The following is a 14,839-nucleotide window of genomic DNA, read 5'->3' as shown; positions in this document are numbered from 1 at the left end:
AAAAAAAAAAAAAAAAAAAAAAGATTTCAAACCCTACTTAGGTCAGCAAAATGGCAGCGTAGGCAGCCCCAAGCTCCTGTCCCTCCATAGAAACTCAAAAAACAAGCAGAATCTGTAAGAATTAACTTTGTCAGACTCTGGAAAAAACTCAGAGGCTTACAGCAACCAAATGGATGCTGAATTAAGAAAAATTAAAAATGGGCCAGTTGCAGTGGCTCACGCCTGTAATCCCAGCATTTTGGGAGGTCAAGACAAGAGGATCTCTTGAGCCCAGGAGTTTCAGACTAGCCTGGGAAACACAGTGAGACCCTGTCTCTACAAAAAATAAAAAAATAAAAATTAGCCAGGCCTGGTGGTGCATGCCTGTAGTTCCAACTACTGGGGAGGCTGAAGTGGGAGGATCATTTGAGCCTGGGAAGTCAAAGCTGCAGTGAACTATCTTGACACTGCACTGAAGCCTGGGTGACAGAGTGAGTCCCTAACTAAGATAAATATATATATGTATATTATATATATACATGTATATATTATATATGTATATATATGTGTATATATAATATATAATTAATATATATAACATGTATATAATATAGAGATAAGACTGGGCATGGTGGCTCACGCCTGTAATACCAGCACTTTGGAAGGCTGAGGTGGGCGGATCATGAGGTCAGGAGTTCGAGACCAGCCTGGCCAACATGGTGAAACCTCATCTCTACTAAAAATACAAAAAATTAGCCAGGCATCATGGCACATTCCTGTAATCCCAACTACTCAGGAGGCTGAGACAGGAGGATTGCTTGAGACCAGGAGGCAGAGATTGCAGTGAGCCAAAATCGCCCCACTGCACTCCAGCCTGGGTGACAAAGAGAGATTCCGTCTCGATAAATAAATAAATAAATAAAATAAACTCAAAAATGGTAGAAAAGTTTTGTGGCATTTTTATTTGCTCTTACTCCACACCTTACCTTGCAATGGTCCTGAAGACAGAAGCCCATACTGCCAGCATGTGAGTGTGGTCCCTGGTTCTAGAGGGAACAAAGCAGACCTTATTTGCAAATTATTGTGTAGATCGGTTTTAAACCGTCTGAGGGTACGTGAAGGACTGGCACAAAATACTCACCTCTGTTTGTGTAACTCTGAACTAACCCAGGTTGGAAAAGCAGCAGGCATTGCTTGAATCATTGTAAGGTAGAAGAACAAGGCCTGAGGCAAGGGGTCACAGTTGAGACACGTGATAAACCACCTAAGGCTTAGGCAAAAAATTTGAGGACAGAGTTTCTTTGGGAAGTTAGGACAATCAGAAGCACCTGTGTATGCAGGGAATTTAGAAAGCCATGCATGGGCCCAGGGCAAGATGCTTGTCAGAAAAGATGTGATAAAAACTTCAGCTTTCATCACAGTTGATTCCTAAGCTCAGTGCAAGCCTGGCTAAGTGTTGAAGGAGGGCCCCAGTACAGACCCATCGGCAAAGACTGAGAAAAGTATTTTCGTTTGTTTTTTGTTTGTTTGTTTTTTAGCTCTTGACATTCAGGTAAAATTCTGTCAAAACACTCACTGAAGGCCAGGCGTGGTGGCTCACGCCTGTAATCTCAGTACTTTGGGAGGCTGAGGCAAACAGATCACTTGAGGTCAGGAGCTCGAGGCCAGTCTGGACAACATGGTGAAACCCCTTCTCTACTAAAAATACAAAAATTAGCTGGGCATGGTGGCGTGTGCCTGCAATCTTAGCTACACAGGAGGCTGAGGCAGAATTGCTTGAACCTGGGAGGTTGCAATGAGCTGACATCCTGCCAGTTCACTCCAGCCTAGACAACAGGGCAAAAACTATGTCTCGAAAAAAAAACAAACAAATAAACAAACAAAAAAACCCACTCACTGAATACCAGCTAAGGCACAGACACTTCAGCAAACACACATGACAAAGAGAAGTCTCTGCAAAAATAGGAAAAGTTACTAGAACAAGACTACTACAGGCCTCAACAATGAAAACAAAAACAACCACAATAAAATAAAATAAAACAGTAAACCCCAAAGAAGGAGAAGAATCTTATTTTCAGAGTTGCTACAATATACTATACAAAAGTCCAGTTTTCAGAAACAAACAAACAAAAAATCACAAGAAGGTACACAAAGAAACAGGAACATATACTTCAATAAAAGAAAATATGGGTCAGGCACGGTTGCTCACGCCTGTAATCCCAGCACTTTGGCAGGCAGAGACAGGCGGATTTCCTGAGCTCAGGAGTTCGAAACCGACCTGGGCAACACGGTAAAACCCCATCTCTACTAAAATACAAAAAATTAGCCGGGAGTGGTGGCATGTGCCTGTAGTCCCAGCTACTTGGAAGGCTGAGGCAGGAGAATTGCTTGAACCTGGGAGGTGGAGGTTGCAGTGACCTGAGATTGCACCACTGCATTCCAGCCTTGGCGACAGAATGAGACTGTGTCTCAAAAAAAAAAAAAAGAAAAGAAAAGAAAAGAAAAGAAGCTGACAAAAACCATGCATGAGGAAGCCCAAATATTGAACCTATTAGACAAAAACTTTAAAACAATGGTCTTAAATATGTTCAAAGAGCTAAAGGAAAATGTGGACATAAAACTAAAGAAAATCAGGAAAATAGTGTATAAACAAAATGAGAATACCAATACAAAGATAGAAATTATGAAAAGGAACCAAACAGAAGTTTTGGAGCAGAAAAGTAGTAGAATAACTGAAATGAAAAAAACCACTAGAGAGGTTTGTATTGGTTTGCTAGGGCTACCATAACAAAATTTAACAGACTGAGTGGCTTGAACAACAGAAATATATTTTCTCACAGTTCTAGAAGCTGGAAGTCCAAGATCAAGATGCTGGCGGGATTGGTTTCCTCTGTGGCCTCTTTCCTTGGCTTGTAGATTGCTGCTCTCTTGCTACCTCTTCACATGGTCGTACTTCTGTGCATGCACACTCTGATATCTCTTCTTCTTATACAGACACCAATCATATTGGATTAAGGCCCTAACCTAGCCATTTAAATCTAATCATCTCAAACTAAATAATTACATTTATTTTAATTTAATTAGTTTGATCACCAGGAATGCAGATGCCTGCTTTCAAAACTGCTATTCAACATCCTACTGAAAATTCTAGCCAGAGCAAGTTGACACAAAGCAGAAAGAAAGAGCATCCAAATGGGAAAGAAAGAAGTAAAACTGTATCTCTATGACCAAAGAATCTACAAGAAACCTACTTGAGCTAATAAATGAATTCAGCAAAGTTGCAGGTTACAAGATCAACACACAAAAATCAGTTGCCTATACATCAGCAGTGGATATTTGAAAAGGAAATAAAGCAATTCTATTTGCATTACAATAGCATCAAAAAGTATAAGATACTTAGGAATAAATTTATCCAAGGAAGTGGAATATTATACACTGAAAACTATAAAAACATTGCTGAAAGAGATTAATGAAGATATAAATAAATGAAAAGATACCCACATTCATAAATTGGAAGACTTAGTATTTGTTAAGATGACAATACCCAAAACAATGTACAGATTGGACACAATCCCTATAAAAATCCCAATAGCTTTTTTGCATAATGGAAAAAGCCTATCCTCAAATTCATATGCAATTGTGGCCCGACACGTTGGCTTACACCTATAAGCCCAGCAGTTTGGGAGGCCAAGGGCGGGTGGATCACGAGAGGTCAGGAGTTCGAGACCAGCCTGGCCAACATCGTGAAACCCCGTCACTACTAAAAATACAAAAGTTAGCTGAACGTGGTGGCTCACGCCTGTAGTCCAAGCTACTCAGGAAGCTGAGGCATGAGAATCACTTGAACCCGGGAGGCGGAGGTTGCAGAGAGCCAAGATTATGCCACTACACTCCAGCCTGGGCAATAGAGTGAGACTCGGTCTCAAAAAAATAAAAAATAAAAAATGCATATGGGATTGCAAGGGACCTGAAATAGCCAAAACAATCTTGGGAAAAAAAAGTCAAGGCTGGAGGACTCACATTTCTGATTTCAAAATTGACGAAACTACAGAAATCAAAACAGTATGATACTGGCATAAGAATAGACACAGAGACCAGTGGAATATAATTAGATGTCCAGAAATAAACCCTGTCATTTATAGCCAATTGATTTTTGACAAGGGTACCAAATTCATTCAATGGGGGAATGTATAGTCTCTTCAAAAGATGGTGCTAGCACAACTGGATTTCCACATGGAAAAAAATGAAGTTGGGCCCCTACCTCACGCCATATACAAAATTTAACTCAAAATGGATCAATGATCTAAATATAAAAGCAAAAACCATAAAACTCTTAGAAGAAAACATATGTGTAAATCTTGGTGACCTTGGATTTGGCAATGGATTCCAAGATATGATACCAAAGTATGAGCAACAACAACAATAAATAAATAAATAGGACTTCATCAAAATTATTTAAAAACTTTAATATAAACTGAGTACAACAATAATGCAAAAAGAACACTGAATAAAAGTTCTTAACAGGATTGGCAGACCGTATTTTTTGTCCAGCAAAGGCTATTATTAATAAAGTGAGAAGGCAACCCACAAAATGAAGAAGATATTCACAAATCACATATCTGATGAGGATTGACTATCCAAAATATGTAAGGAACTCCTACAACTAAACAACAGAAAGACAACTCAATTTAAAGACAGGCAAAGCACTTGAGAAGACATTTCTTGAAAAGATATTACAACTCCCAATGAGCACATAAAAAATGCTTGACATCATTAGTCATTAGGAAAATGCAACTCAAAACTGTAATTAGATAAGTACTTCACACTTACAATGATGACTTCAAAACAAACACATATAACAAGTGATGGCAAAGATGTGGAGAAATTGGAACCCTCATACACTTTTGGTGAGAACACAAAATGCTGCGATCCCTATGGAAAACAGTTCAAAAAGTTAAACATAGAATTACCATATGACCCAGGAATTTCATTCTTAGATACATACTCAAAAGAACTGAAAAGAGAGATTCAAAATGCTAATATTCATTACAGCATTATTCAACAGCCAAAAGGTGAAGCAATCCAAGTCTATCAACAGAGGAATGAACAAAATGTGGCATATGGACATTATATTTCCCAGCCATAAATAGGAAAGAAGTTCTGATAAATGCTACAATGTGGATATATCCTGAACATTATGCTAAGTAAAATAAGCCAGACACTAAAGGACAAATATTGTATAATTCCACTTATATACAATATATATCTAGAATAGGTAAATTCATAGAGACAAAAAGTAGATTAGAGTTTACCAGGGACTGAAAGCAGAGGGGAATGAAGAGTTATTGCTTAATGAGTACAGAGTTTTTGTTTGAGGTCATGGAAATATTTAGAAATAGGTAATGTTGCTGGTTGCACAACATTGTGAATGTAACTAATGCCACTAAAATATACACTTAAAAGTGGTTAAAAGGGGCCGGGTGCAGTGGCTCATGCCTGTAATCCCAGCACTTTGGGAGGCTGAGGCGAGCGGATCACTTGAGGTCAGGAGTTCAAGACCAGCCTGGCCAACGTGGTGAAACCCCTGTTTCTACTAAAAATACAAAAATTAGCTGGGCATGGTGGCACACGCCTGTAATCCCAGCTACTCAGGAGGCTGAGGCAGGAGAATTGCTTGAACCTGGGAGGTGGAGGTTGCAGTGAGCCAAGATCATGCCACTATATTCCAGCCTGGGTAACAGAGTAAGACCCTGTCTCATAAAAAAAAACAAAAAAACAAAAAAACAAAAAAAAATTGGTTAAAATGGCATATTTTATATTATATATATTTTTTACCACAATTTTAAAACTCTGTTCATGTCTGTTAATCCCCACCTAATTTTCCAGCATCTTCCTATCTACCTCCTTTGAGCCTAATTTTGCTCACTTCTCTCCCAGTTCTCAAAGTCTTTCTCCTACATGATCCTTGGTAACAACTGTGGAGAGAGGTACAGCAACCCACACTGTGCGCTTGCCAAATGTCACCATGTTGACAAAAACTATACAAAATAGGACATTAGGAAAAAAGAAACCTTTAATATAAACTGAGTACAACAATATGTACAAACAGAATATTGAATAAAAGTTCTTGAAAGCACAGGCAAACCATATTTGCTAGCTTTAGAGACTTGTGTAGGGGGATGAGTGTTCTCCTGAATCACATCCCTAAATGGTTCAAGAAACAAAGGTGTGGCATCCCAACTTTGTGAAGCTGACTGTTCCCCAGGTGTCAGGCCACAAAGACTGAGTCTCTTAAAAAGATTTAGGCCCTGCGCGATGGCTCATGCCTGTAATCCCAGCACTTGGGGGGGCCAAGGCGGGCAGATCACAAGGTCAGGAGATCGAGACCATCCTGGCTAACACGGTGAAACCCCATCTCTACTAAAAATACAAAAAATTAGCCGGGCATGGTGGTGGGCACCTGTAGTCCCAGCTGAGACTATCCCAAGTAGCTGGGATTACAGGTGCCCACCATCACGCCCGGCTAATTTGTGTATTTTTTAATAAAGATGGGGTTTTGCCATGTTGGCCAGGCTGGTCTTGAACTCCTGGCCTCAGGTGATCCACCCACTTCGGTCTCCCAAAGTGCTGGGATTACAGGCATGTGCCACCGCACCTAGCACTTTATTTTTTTGAGACAAGGTCTCTCTCTCTGGTGTCCAGGCTGGAGTGCAGTGGTATAATCACAGTTTACTACAGCCTCAACCTCCTAGGCTCAGATGATCCTCCCACCTCAGGCTTCCAAGTAGCTGGGACTACAGGCACACACCACCACACCCAGCTAATTTCTGTATTTTTTTGTAGAGACAGATTTTGGCCATGTTGCCCAGGTCTCAAACTCTTGGGCTCAAGTAATCTGCCCTCCTTGGCCTTCCAAAGTGCTGGGATTGCAGTCATGAGCCACCGCACCTGACCTGTAGCCATTTTATATTGTATACAAACTTTCATCAAATAAACATTAAGTCATTTGAGAGTAGTGGCAATGTTGTGCACTCTTGCAGCCCCCAGAGCCTGATGCAGCCACACATGTAATGAGCCCTGAAGAAACATATCTCAGTTTTATGTGGCTATAAACAAAATACCTGAGACTGGATAATTTATAAAGAACAGAAATTTATTTCATACAGTTCTGGAGGCTGGGATATCAGTGTCGAGGGCTCCTCTGCTGCATCCTACCATGACAGAAAGTGGAAGGGCAAGACAGCATGCATAAGAAATGGAAAGCACAGTCTCAGCCCTTTTACAATCAGTATTAATCTATTCTTGAGGGTGGAGCTCTCTTGACCTAAACACCTCTGATGAGGCTCCATTTCCCAACACTGCTGCATTCAGGATTACATTTTCAACACATGCTTTTTGGGGCACACATTCAAACCACAACAGAACACATTTTAATTGAATGGCCAAGAAGTGACTTGGAGCCCAGGATAAAGCACTGGATTTGTCATTAAAAGACTGAGGTTCTAGTCTTGGTTTTCATATGGGTGCGCTTTGTGACATTGGATAAGAAACTTCAAGGCAACTCTCATAATCAGTCTCTAAATTAGGCTAATAGGGCAGCCTTACCCACTTTCAGGAAGAATTACAATAAGAGTCAAATGTGACACTATATATGTGAAAGTATTTGGTAATTCCTAAACTGTAAAAAATAAAAAAATAAAAAATACCCAGAATCCAGCAGGATTGTATCTTGAATCTGTGTAGGCAACCAAATTCTCGTAGTGTTGTCTTTATTTTAGGCTGTTGATAAATGTTCCATAATTCTGGTGCTATAAAAAGGCATAATAAAGGAAAACAAAACCTGTTGGCCGCTAATCATTTACAATCAGATCATTGACTCAACCAATTAACCAATTACACTTAAAGTTAAAGCCCATTTGCAACCTACTGCCAGGATTAGGAGATTGATAGATTTTTAGCACAAAGGCATATGCTCAAAACTCCCATTAGCAGTAATGGGAACTATGCCCGTTAGGCCCATCGAGAGATGAGAGTTGAATGTGATCTATAATCTATCTTGCTTAATGTCATCAGTTTCCCTATAGCCCCTTCAAACAGACGACGGTGAAATGCCCTAAATGGAACTAATAGCATTGAATTAGGAGAATATTAACAGTCTTATTTCAGTGAGGCTTTCCAACACAATAAGCCTGTAGGTATTTCAAGTCTTGACATGCCTGTGCACGTTTTTTGTTTGTTTGTTTATTTAAGGAGAAAGGTAATCCTTTAATAATGAGAAAATACTAAAAGAGGATAATTTATATGACTATCTCAGACAAGCTATTTCCCCTAATACTTGAGCTTTTTGTTATATAAAAAGTGATCAGTCGAGCCTTATACAGATTACAAAATCATTCACATTGCCTTTAGTTTACAAGAAATGAAGAAACCAAAAGAAGAGTGATATTGGCCTTTTGTTTTGTTTTTGAAGCAGGGGTCTCTCTCTGTCACTCAGGCTGGGGTGCAGTGGCATGATCATGGCTCACTGCAGCCTCAACCTCCCTACTCTCAGGTGATCCTCCCACCTCAGCCTCCTGAGTAGCTGGGACTACAGCTGTGCGCCACCCCACCCAGCTAATTTATATATTTTTTGTGGAGATGGGGTTTTGCCATATTGTCTAGGCTGGTCTTAAACTCCTTGGCTCAAGCAATTCACCCACCCATTTCGGCCATTGAAAGTGCTGGGATTATAGGCCTGAGCCACTGCGCCTGGCTGACATTAGGCTCTTTTTTTTTTCTTACCTTCAAAATAATCATTGAAGATACTCTTTAGACAGTCACAAAACATAATGGTTGGTTAAAATTTTCCCAACCACATAAGCAAGAAATATAATTTCTCCCTTATTCTTACCCCACATGCATTATCAACTCCTGTCACATCATCTTTTAAATACTTGATATCTGCCCTTTTCCTTCTAGTGCCATCATGCCCACCCTAGTTAAGGCTCCTTTAAAGCAGACTCAGACTGAGCCAATGATTTTCTAGTTGCTCTTCTTTAAATCTCTTGACACTTCAATCCATGTTGCACATTCTGTAATGCATAGAATGTAAAATTTTTGAGAGCAAGAACTATGTCCTATATTTCCCCATATTATAGATACAGTGATATTTCCTGAATTAAAAATCTAGACACATAATCTGACAATTACATTTATAGAGAAAAAGAAACAAATCTAAAATTGGACTTTTCCTTCCACATTTGTGGTTATTGTATTGAACAGATGCATTCTAACAAAATGCATTCTGCATCATATAAATACAATACACATCGGTTGATTGATGGGTTAATGGCTTAGTCTGTTTAGAACGGAGATTGTAAACTTATAAAGATCAAATATGGCCCACGGTGATTTTTTCCCAGCACATTAAAACATTTTTTAAATTGTTTGCCAACACTTAAAATTGCTGATTTCATATAAAAATCGGGCTACACTTGAGAAATCTGAAGAACACTGGATTTTTAGACATCAGCTCAAGCTAAAACTCACCCACGATGGGAAAATCTAACAAAGCTGCAAACCCTAAAAGGGCTGCACTTACAGTGCAGTGATGAACAGGAAAGAAATCTGCTGCACAGAAAGGAGCAAGGAAACTTGCCCCTCTGTACCTTGGCATTTGGTAAAGGAAATATGTATATTTCCCCTTTCAATAATTTATATCCAAAGTTGATACTCTCATACACATGGGTTTGCAGGTCAATTCACCCACTTACGTAGTTAAAAACAAAAACAAAAAACCAAGGGAGAGAGATTAATTTGGTCCTGGGTAAGTCGTTAACCCCAGGCAACTAGTAAAAGTAAACACAAATAATCTCTGAATGAATGTAACATCAATCTATGCCTCAAGTAGTTTCTATGGATAAAATCCAAGGAATATAAACTCACAAAATCCACAAAACATAAAAGTAAACGGCATAACGGGTAAAAACTAGACAGAAGACACGGTAAAAATCGTACCTGCAGTCTCCAAATGTAGAATGACAAGACATAGAATATAAAATAAGAATGTTTAATATTAACTCACATGACAAATATTATTTGAATACCTTCTATTTGCCAGGTATTGTTCTAAGCTTTAAGGATAAAGTGGCTAACAAAACAAACACCCTTGCTTTAAAGAAGCTTACATTTTAAGAAGGGGAGACAAGTTACTTAATAAAAGATGTAGGATGGCAGGTGGTTAAAAAAAATCTAGAAGAGAGATACGGAGTATTATGATATAAGATATTTCACTGCCCTTAGAGCCACACGGGGATTAGCTTTGGGTATGAGAGATAACCTAGAAGTCCTGGACTTTTTGTGTGACTGACATAAACAAGGACAACAGCATAATGGGGTTATAATGGTTGCAGAGAGTGGTGGTACGAATGTGGGAGTGTGGGGCTGTGGGGGGTTGTTGTGGGGAGGAGTCTCTTCTCCACAACATACAGAGTCCTGGGCCTCCCTTTTCATTTTTGACAATGCTTATGTGAAGGATAGAGAAGGAATGTTCTTCTCCAAGGCACATGTTACCCCAGGGATCCCTCTTGTTTCCTGCTGATGGAAGCCCAGAGCCATGAGACAGCCATGGGGGGGCGGGTCTTTTCCATGCTATTCTAGTGATAGTGAATAAGTCTCACGAGATCTGATGGTTTTAAAAATGGGAGTTTCCTTGCACAAGCTCTCTGTTTTTGCCTGCTGCCATCCATGTAAGATGTGACTTGTTCCTCCTTGCCTTCCACCATGATTGTGATGCCTTCCCAGCCATGTGGAACTTTGAGACCAACTAAAACCTCTTCCTTTTGTAAATTGCCCTGTTTCCAGTATGTATTTATCAGCCACATGAAAATGGACTAATACAGATGTTTAGGACCATACTTAATAACTACAGCACTTAAGTGTGATGAACATGGTAGTACATTTGATTGATTTTTCTGCGGTTTTCATTTCAATACTCTTTTGGGATATTTCTCTTGTAAATCTTCCTATCGTTTGTTTTCTCTCCCCAGGAATGATTTTTGGGGTCCACAGAAGACAGTGTCCTTCACTGGGTTAAGTGATGAGATCTAATTTCATCATGACCTTGAAGGTTCCGTAAATCACTTTCTCTTGTTGCTACGTGAACAAAGTCCAAACCTTCTCAGCATGACATAATAGGCTGTTTATTTGCCTTACGTCACTGCTCTCCTTCTCAGCTCTACTCTCAGTGCAAGCACATAAGATAACTCACATTGGCCGGGCGCGGTGGCTCAAGCCTGTAATCCCAGCACTTTGGGAGGCCGAGACGGGCGGATCATGAGGTCAGGAGATCGAGACCATCCTGGCTAATACGGTGAAACCCCGTCTCTACTAAAAAATACAAAAAACTAGCCGGGCGACGAGGCGGGCGCCTGTAGTCCCAGCTACTCGGGAGGCTGAGACAGGAGAATGGCGTAAACCCGGGAGGCGGAGCTTGCAGTGAGCTGAGATCCGGCCACTGCACTCCAGCCTGGGCGGCAGAGCAAGACTCCGTCTCAAAAAAAAAAAAAAAAAAAAAAAAAAAAAAAAAAAAAGATAACTCACATGTGTTCATTTATTTGAACACATACCCAGGCACCTTGTTTCCGTATAGGACATTCCCGTTGGCTCTCTCTTTGCCTTTCTCATCCTTCTTCAGTACTCCCCATTAACTTCCTGTCACCTCTCAATCTGTTAGTTTCAAGAAAGTCAGGTTGGGCGCAAAGGCTCACGGCTGTAATCCCAGCACTCTGGGAGGCCAAAGTGGGAGGCTTGAGCCCAGGAACTCGAGACCAGCCTGGGCAACATAGGGAGACTCCATCTCTACAATAGAAAATTTTAAAATTAACTGGGTGTGGTGGCACATGCCTGTGGTCCCAGCTTCTTGCGAGACTGAAGCAGGAGGATCACTTAAGCTAGGGAGGTCAAGGCTGCAGTGAGCCGTGATCACACCATTGCACTCCAGCCTGGGCAACAGAGTAAGACTCTCTCTTTAAAAAAGAAAAAAATAAAGTCTACTGGTCGTTCAGGACCCTCCCCAAACTGGGCAGGCACCCGGCTGCCCAAAGCTTTCTCTAACAGTATCTATGGTACCTTGAACTACAGTGTATTTTTTGCAGGTCTGTGGTATAATGTATCCATCTCTATATTCTGGCATGCCTTGGCATGTGATGGGCACTCAAGCAATTTTTGGTAAATAAACATTACAGAAAGTCTGGGAAAATACTGGAGGTTAGGGGGAGAATTGTAAGTCTTTTTTTTTTTTTTTTTTTTTTTTTAAGATAGAGTCTCACTCTGTCACCAGGCTGGAGTGCAGTGGCGCGATCTTGGCTCACTGCAACCTCTCTCTCCCTGGTTCAAGCGATTCTCCTGCCTCAGCCTCCCGAGTAGCTGGAATAACAGGCACGTGTCACCATGCCCGGCTAATTTTTGTATTTTCAGTAGAGATGAGTTTCACCATGTTGGCCAGGATGGTCTTAATCTCCTGACCACGTGATCTGCCCGACTCGGCCATCATAAGTCTTAAAGGATCATTGTAGGGCAATCCTTATTCCTGAACCCAGCAATATCACTTTCAGGAAATCTACCTATGCAAATAATTGAGAATGTGTTCAGATATAGTTACAGCTGGGCAAGATGAGCCCTGCCTGTAATCCCAGATACTTGAGAGGCTGAGGTCTGAGGATCACCTGAGTCCAGGAGGTCAAGGCTGCAGTGAGCCATGATTGTGCCACTACACTACAGCCTGGGGGAGAGAGACCCCATCTCTTAAAAAAAAAAAAAAAAAGAATAAAAGAAGAAAAGAAGAAAAATAACTACAAAGCTGCACATTCCAGTCCTGTTTAAATAGCAATACTTCCGGACACAATTTTTAAGTTCTTCAATCGGGCTTTGGTTAAATAAATGTACAATGGAATATGAAGTAGTGATTTTAAAACATGTATGGAAAATATTTTTCCATGATATTTGATTCAAATGAAAAAGGTGACAAAGCATTGTGCTCGATGTGATTACATATAATGCTGTACATCAGATTAACAGTGGTTTTCTGGGTGGTGGGATTTCCATTTATTTTCTGATTCTGAAAAAAAATCTGATTTTCTGCAATGAATAATAATAATTTTGTGATTTTAAACAGGAGGTTTTTTTGGGGGGTTGGATTTTTGTTTTGTTTTGTTTTTGAGATGGCGTCCCACTCTGTGGCCCAGGCTGGAGTGCGGTGGCACCATGGAAGTTTGTTTCTAAAGGGTCCTTTCCTTTGGAGCTCCAACTCTACTAAGAGGCCATTCATATTCCCAACATTCCAGGGTGCCCAAGGGAAAGACCTGGCCAGTTATTTCAGTCTCAATTCACAAAATGGGGCCTTGGGAGGGGAAAAACAGCTGCTCTAGTTGGGCAGTGATTATTAAAACCCCCCGAAAATGCAGTGAATAATTTCCAAGATCTCATCATGTTAGAAAACTTTCATTTGCCGATTTCACTTTTCAAGTGAATCCTAAAGCCTATTTCCTTAATTTTCACAGTTTTGGACATTCCACAGCCCAACGCATGTGTTTCTCACTGGGCTGCAGTGATTCCCCTTGTTACCAAAAGGGGCCCAGTTCCCGCCAGCAGAGGCCTCCTGCGGAGCTGGCCGAGGGACTCCAGGCTGGGTCCCCCTCTCCTTGTGCACTGGCTGAGGGCGAGTGTAGTGACTGATTTCCTCTGTTTGCTGTCCCGGAGGTCCCCGCCCACGCCACTGCCAAGGCTAGGAGGAAGTCACGTTCAGGCCTCAGAGCCGGTCTGAATCTTCCAGGAGAAAAAGAGGGGGTGCATGTATGCGTGTGTGTATGTGTGGTAGTGTGTGTGTTGTATGTCTAAGAGGTAGGAAGTGTGTGTACGTTTTATGTGTATTTGAGAGGCAGCAAGTGTGAATGTGTGTATGTGTGAGAGGTAGAAAGTGTGTGGGGGGGAGGTATGTGTGTCTGAGAGGCAGCAAGTGTGTGAGTGTGTGGTATGTGTGCTTGAGGGGCAGCAAGTGTGTGAGTGTGAGTGTGTGGTATGTGTGTTTGAGGGGCAGCAAGTGTGTGAGTGTGTGTGGTATGTGTGTTTGAGGGGCAACAAGTGTGTGAGTGGGAGTGTGTGGTATGTGTGTTCGAGGGGCAGCAAGTGTATGAATGTGTGTGTGGTATGTGTGTTTGAGGGGCAGCAAGTGTGTGTGTGTGGTATGTGTGCTTGAGGGGCAGCAAGTGAGTGTGAGTGTGTGGTATGTGTGCTTGAGGGGCAGCAAGTGTGTGAATGTGAATGTGTGGTATGTGTGTTTGAAGGGTAGCAGGAACCCTCGCTTGGTGTCTGTCAGTAGCTAGATGGTGATGCAGGTAAGTGATTTTCCCGTTGAGTGGATTAAATTCCTAGTCTGTCAGAGAGGGTGTTGACCTAGAATGACTGCGCAGGTCTCCTGTCCAGTGTTAAGGAGCGTGAGTGCCCTGATGTCCCCAGGAATGCTGCAAAAAGAGCGAAATGGCATCTATCAGGCGTCCCCGAGATGCCAGCATCAATGTTAACACTATCTTATTTCGGCCGGGCGCGGTGGCTCAAGCCTGTAATCCCAGCACTTTGGGAGGCCGAGACGGGCGGATCATGAGGTCAGGAGATCGAGACCATCCTGGCTAATACGGTGAAACCCCGTCTCTACTAAAAAATACAAAAAACTAGCCGGGCGATGAGGCGGGCGCCTGTAGTCCCAGCTACTCGGGAGGCTGAGACAGGAGAATGGCGTGAACCCGGGAGGCGGAGCTTGCAGTGAGCTGAGATCCGGCCACTGCACTCCAGCCTGGGTGGCAGAGCAAGACTCCGTCTCAAAAAA

At 41.6% G+C, this 14,839-nt stretch overlaps 1 long non-coding RNA gene across 1 annotated transcript in view; it reads right to left on the bottom strand.

Moving 5' to 3' along the window:
* The window catches only part of LOC108532888 (uncharacterized), a 17,438-nt gene extending 9,064 nt beyond the window's left edge, over positions 1 to 8,374 (bottom strand). The window contains exons 1-3 of the long non-coding RNA XR_001886574.1: positions 7,686 to 8,374; positions 2,818 to 2,961; positions 966 to 1,025 (exon numbers count right to left, since the gene is read on the bottom strand). This is a non-coding gene — a long non-coding RNA (uncharacterized LOC108532888). The remainder of the gene's footprint in view (positions 1 to 965; positions 1,026 to 2,817; positions 2,962 to 7,685) is intronic.
* Positions 8,375 to 14,839: the final 6,465 nt, after the last annotated feature.

The sequence above is a fragment of the Rhinopithecus bieti genome, unplaced genomic scaffold (assembly GCF_001698545.2).
Source record: "Rhinopithecus bieti isolate Rb0 unplaced genomic scaffold, ASM169854v2 scaffold_6380, whole genome shotgun sequence".
Lineage (NCBI taxonomy): Eukaryota > Metazoa > Chordata > Mammalia > Primates > Cercopithecidae > Rhinopithecus > Rhinopithecus bieti.
This window is presented reverse-complemented; position numbering and strand designations above follow the sequence as displayed.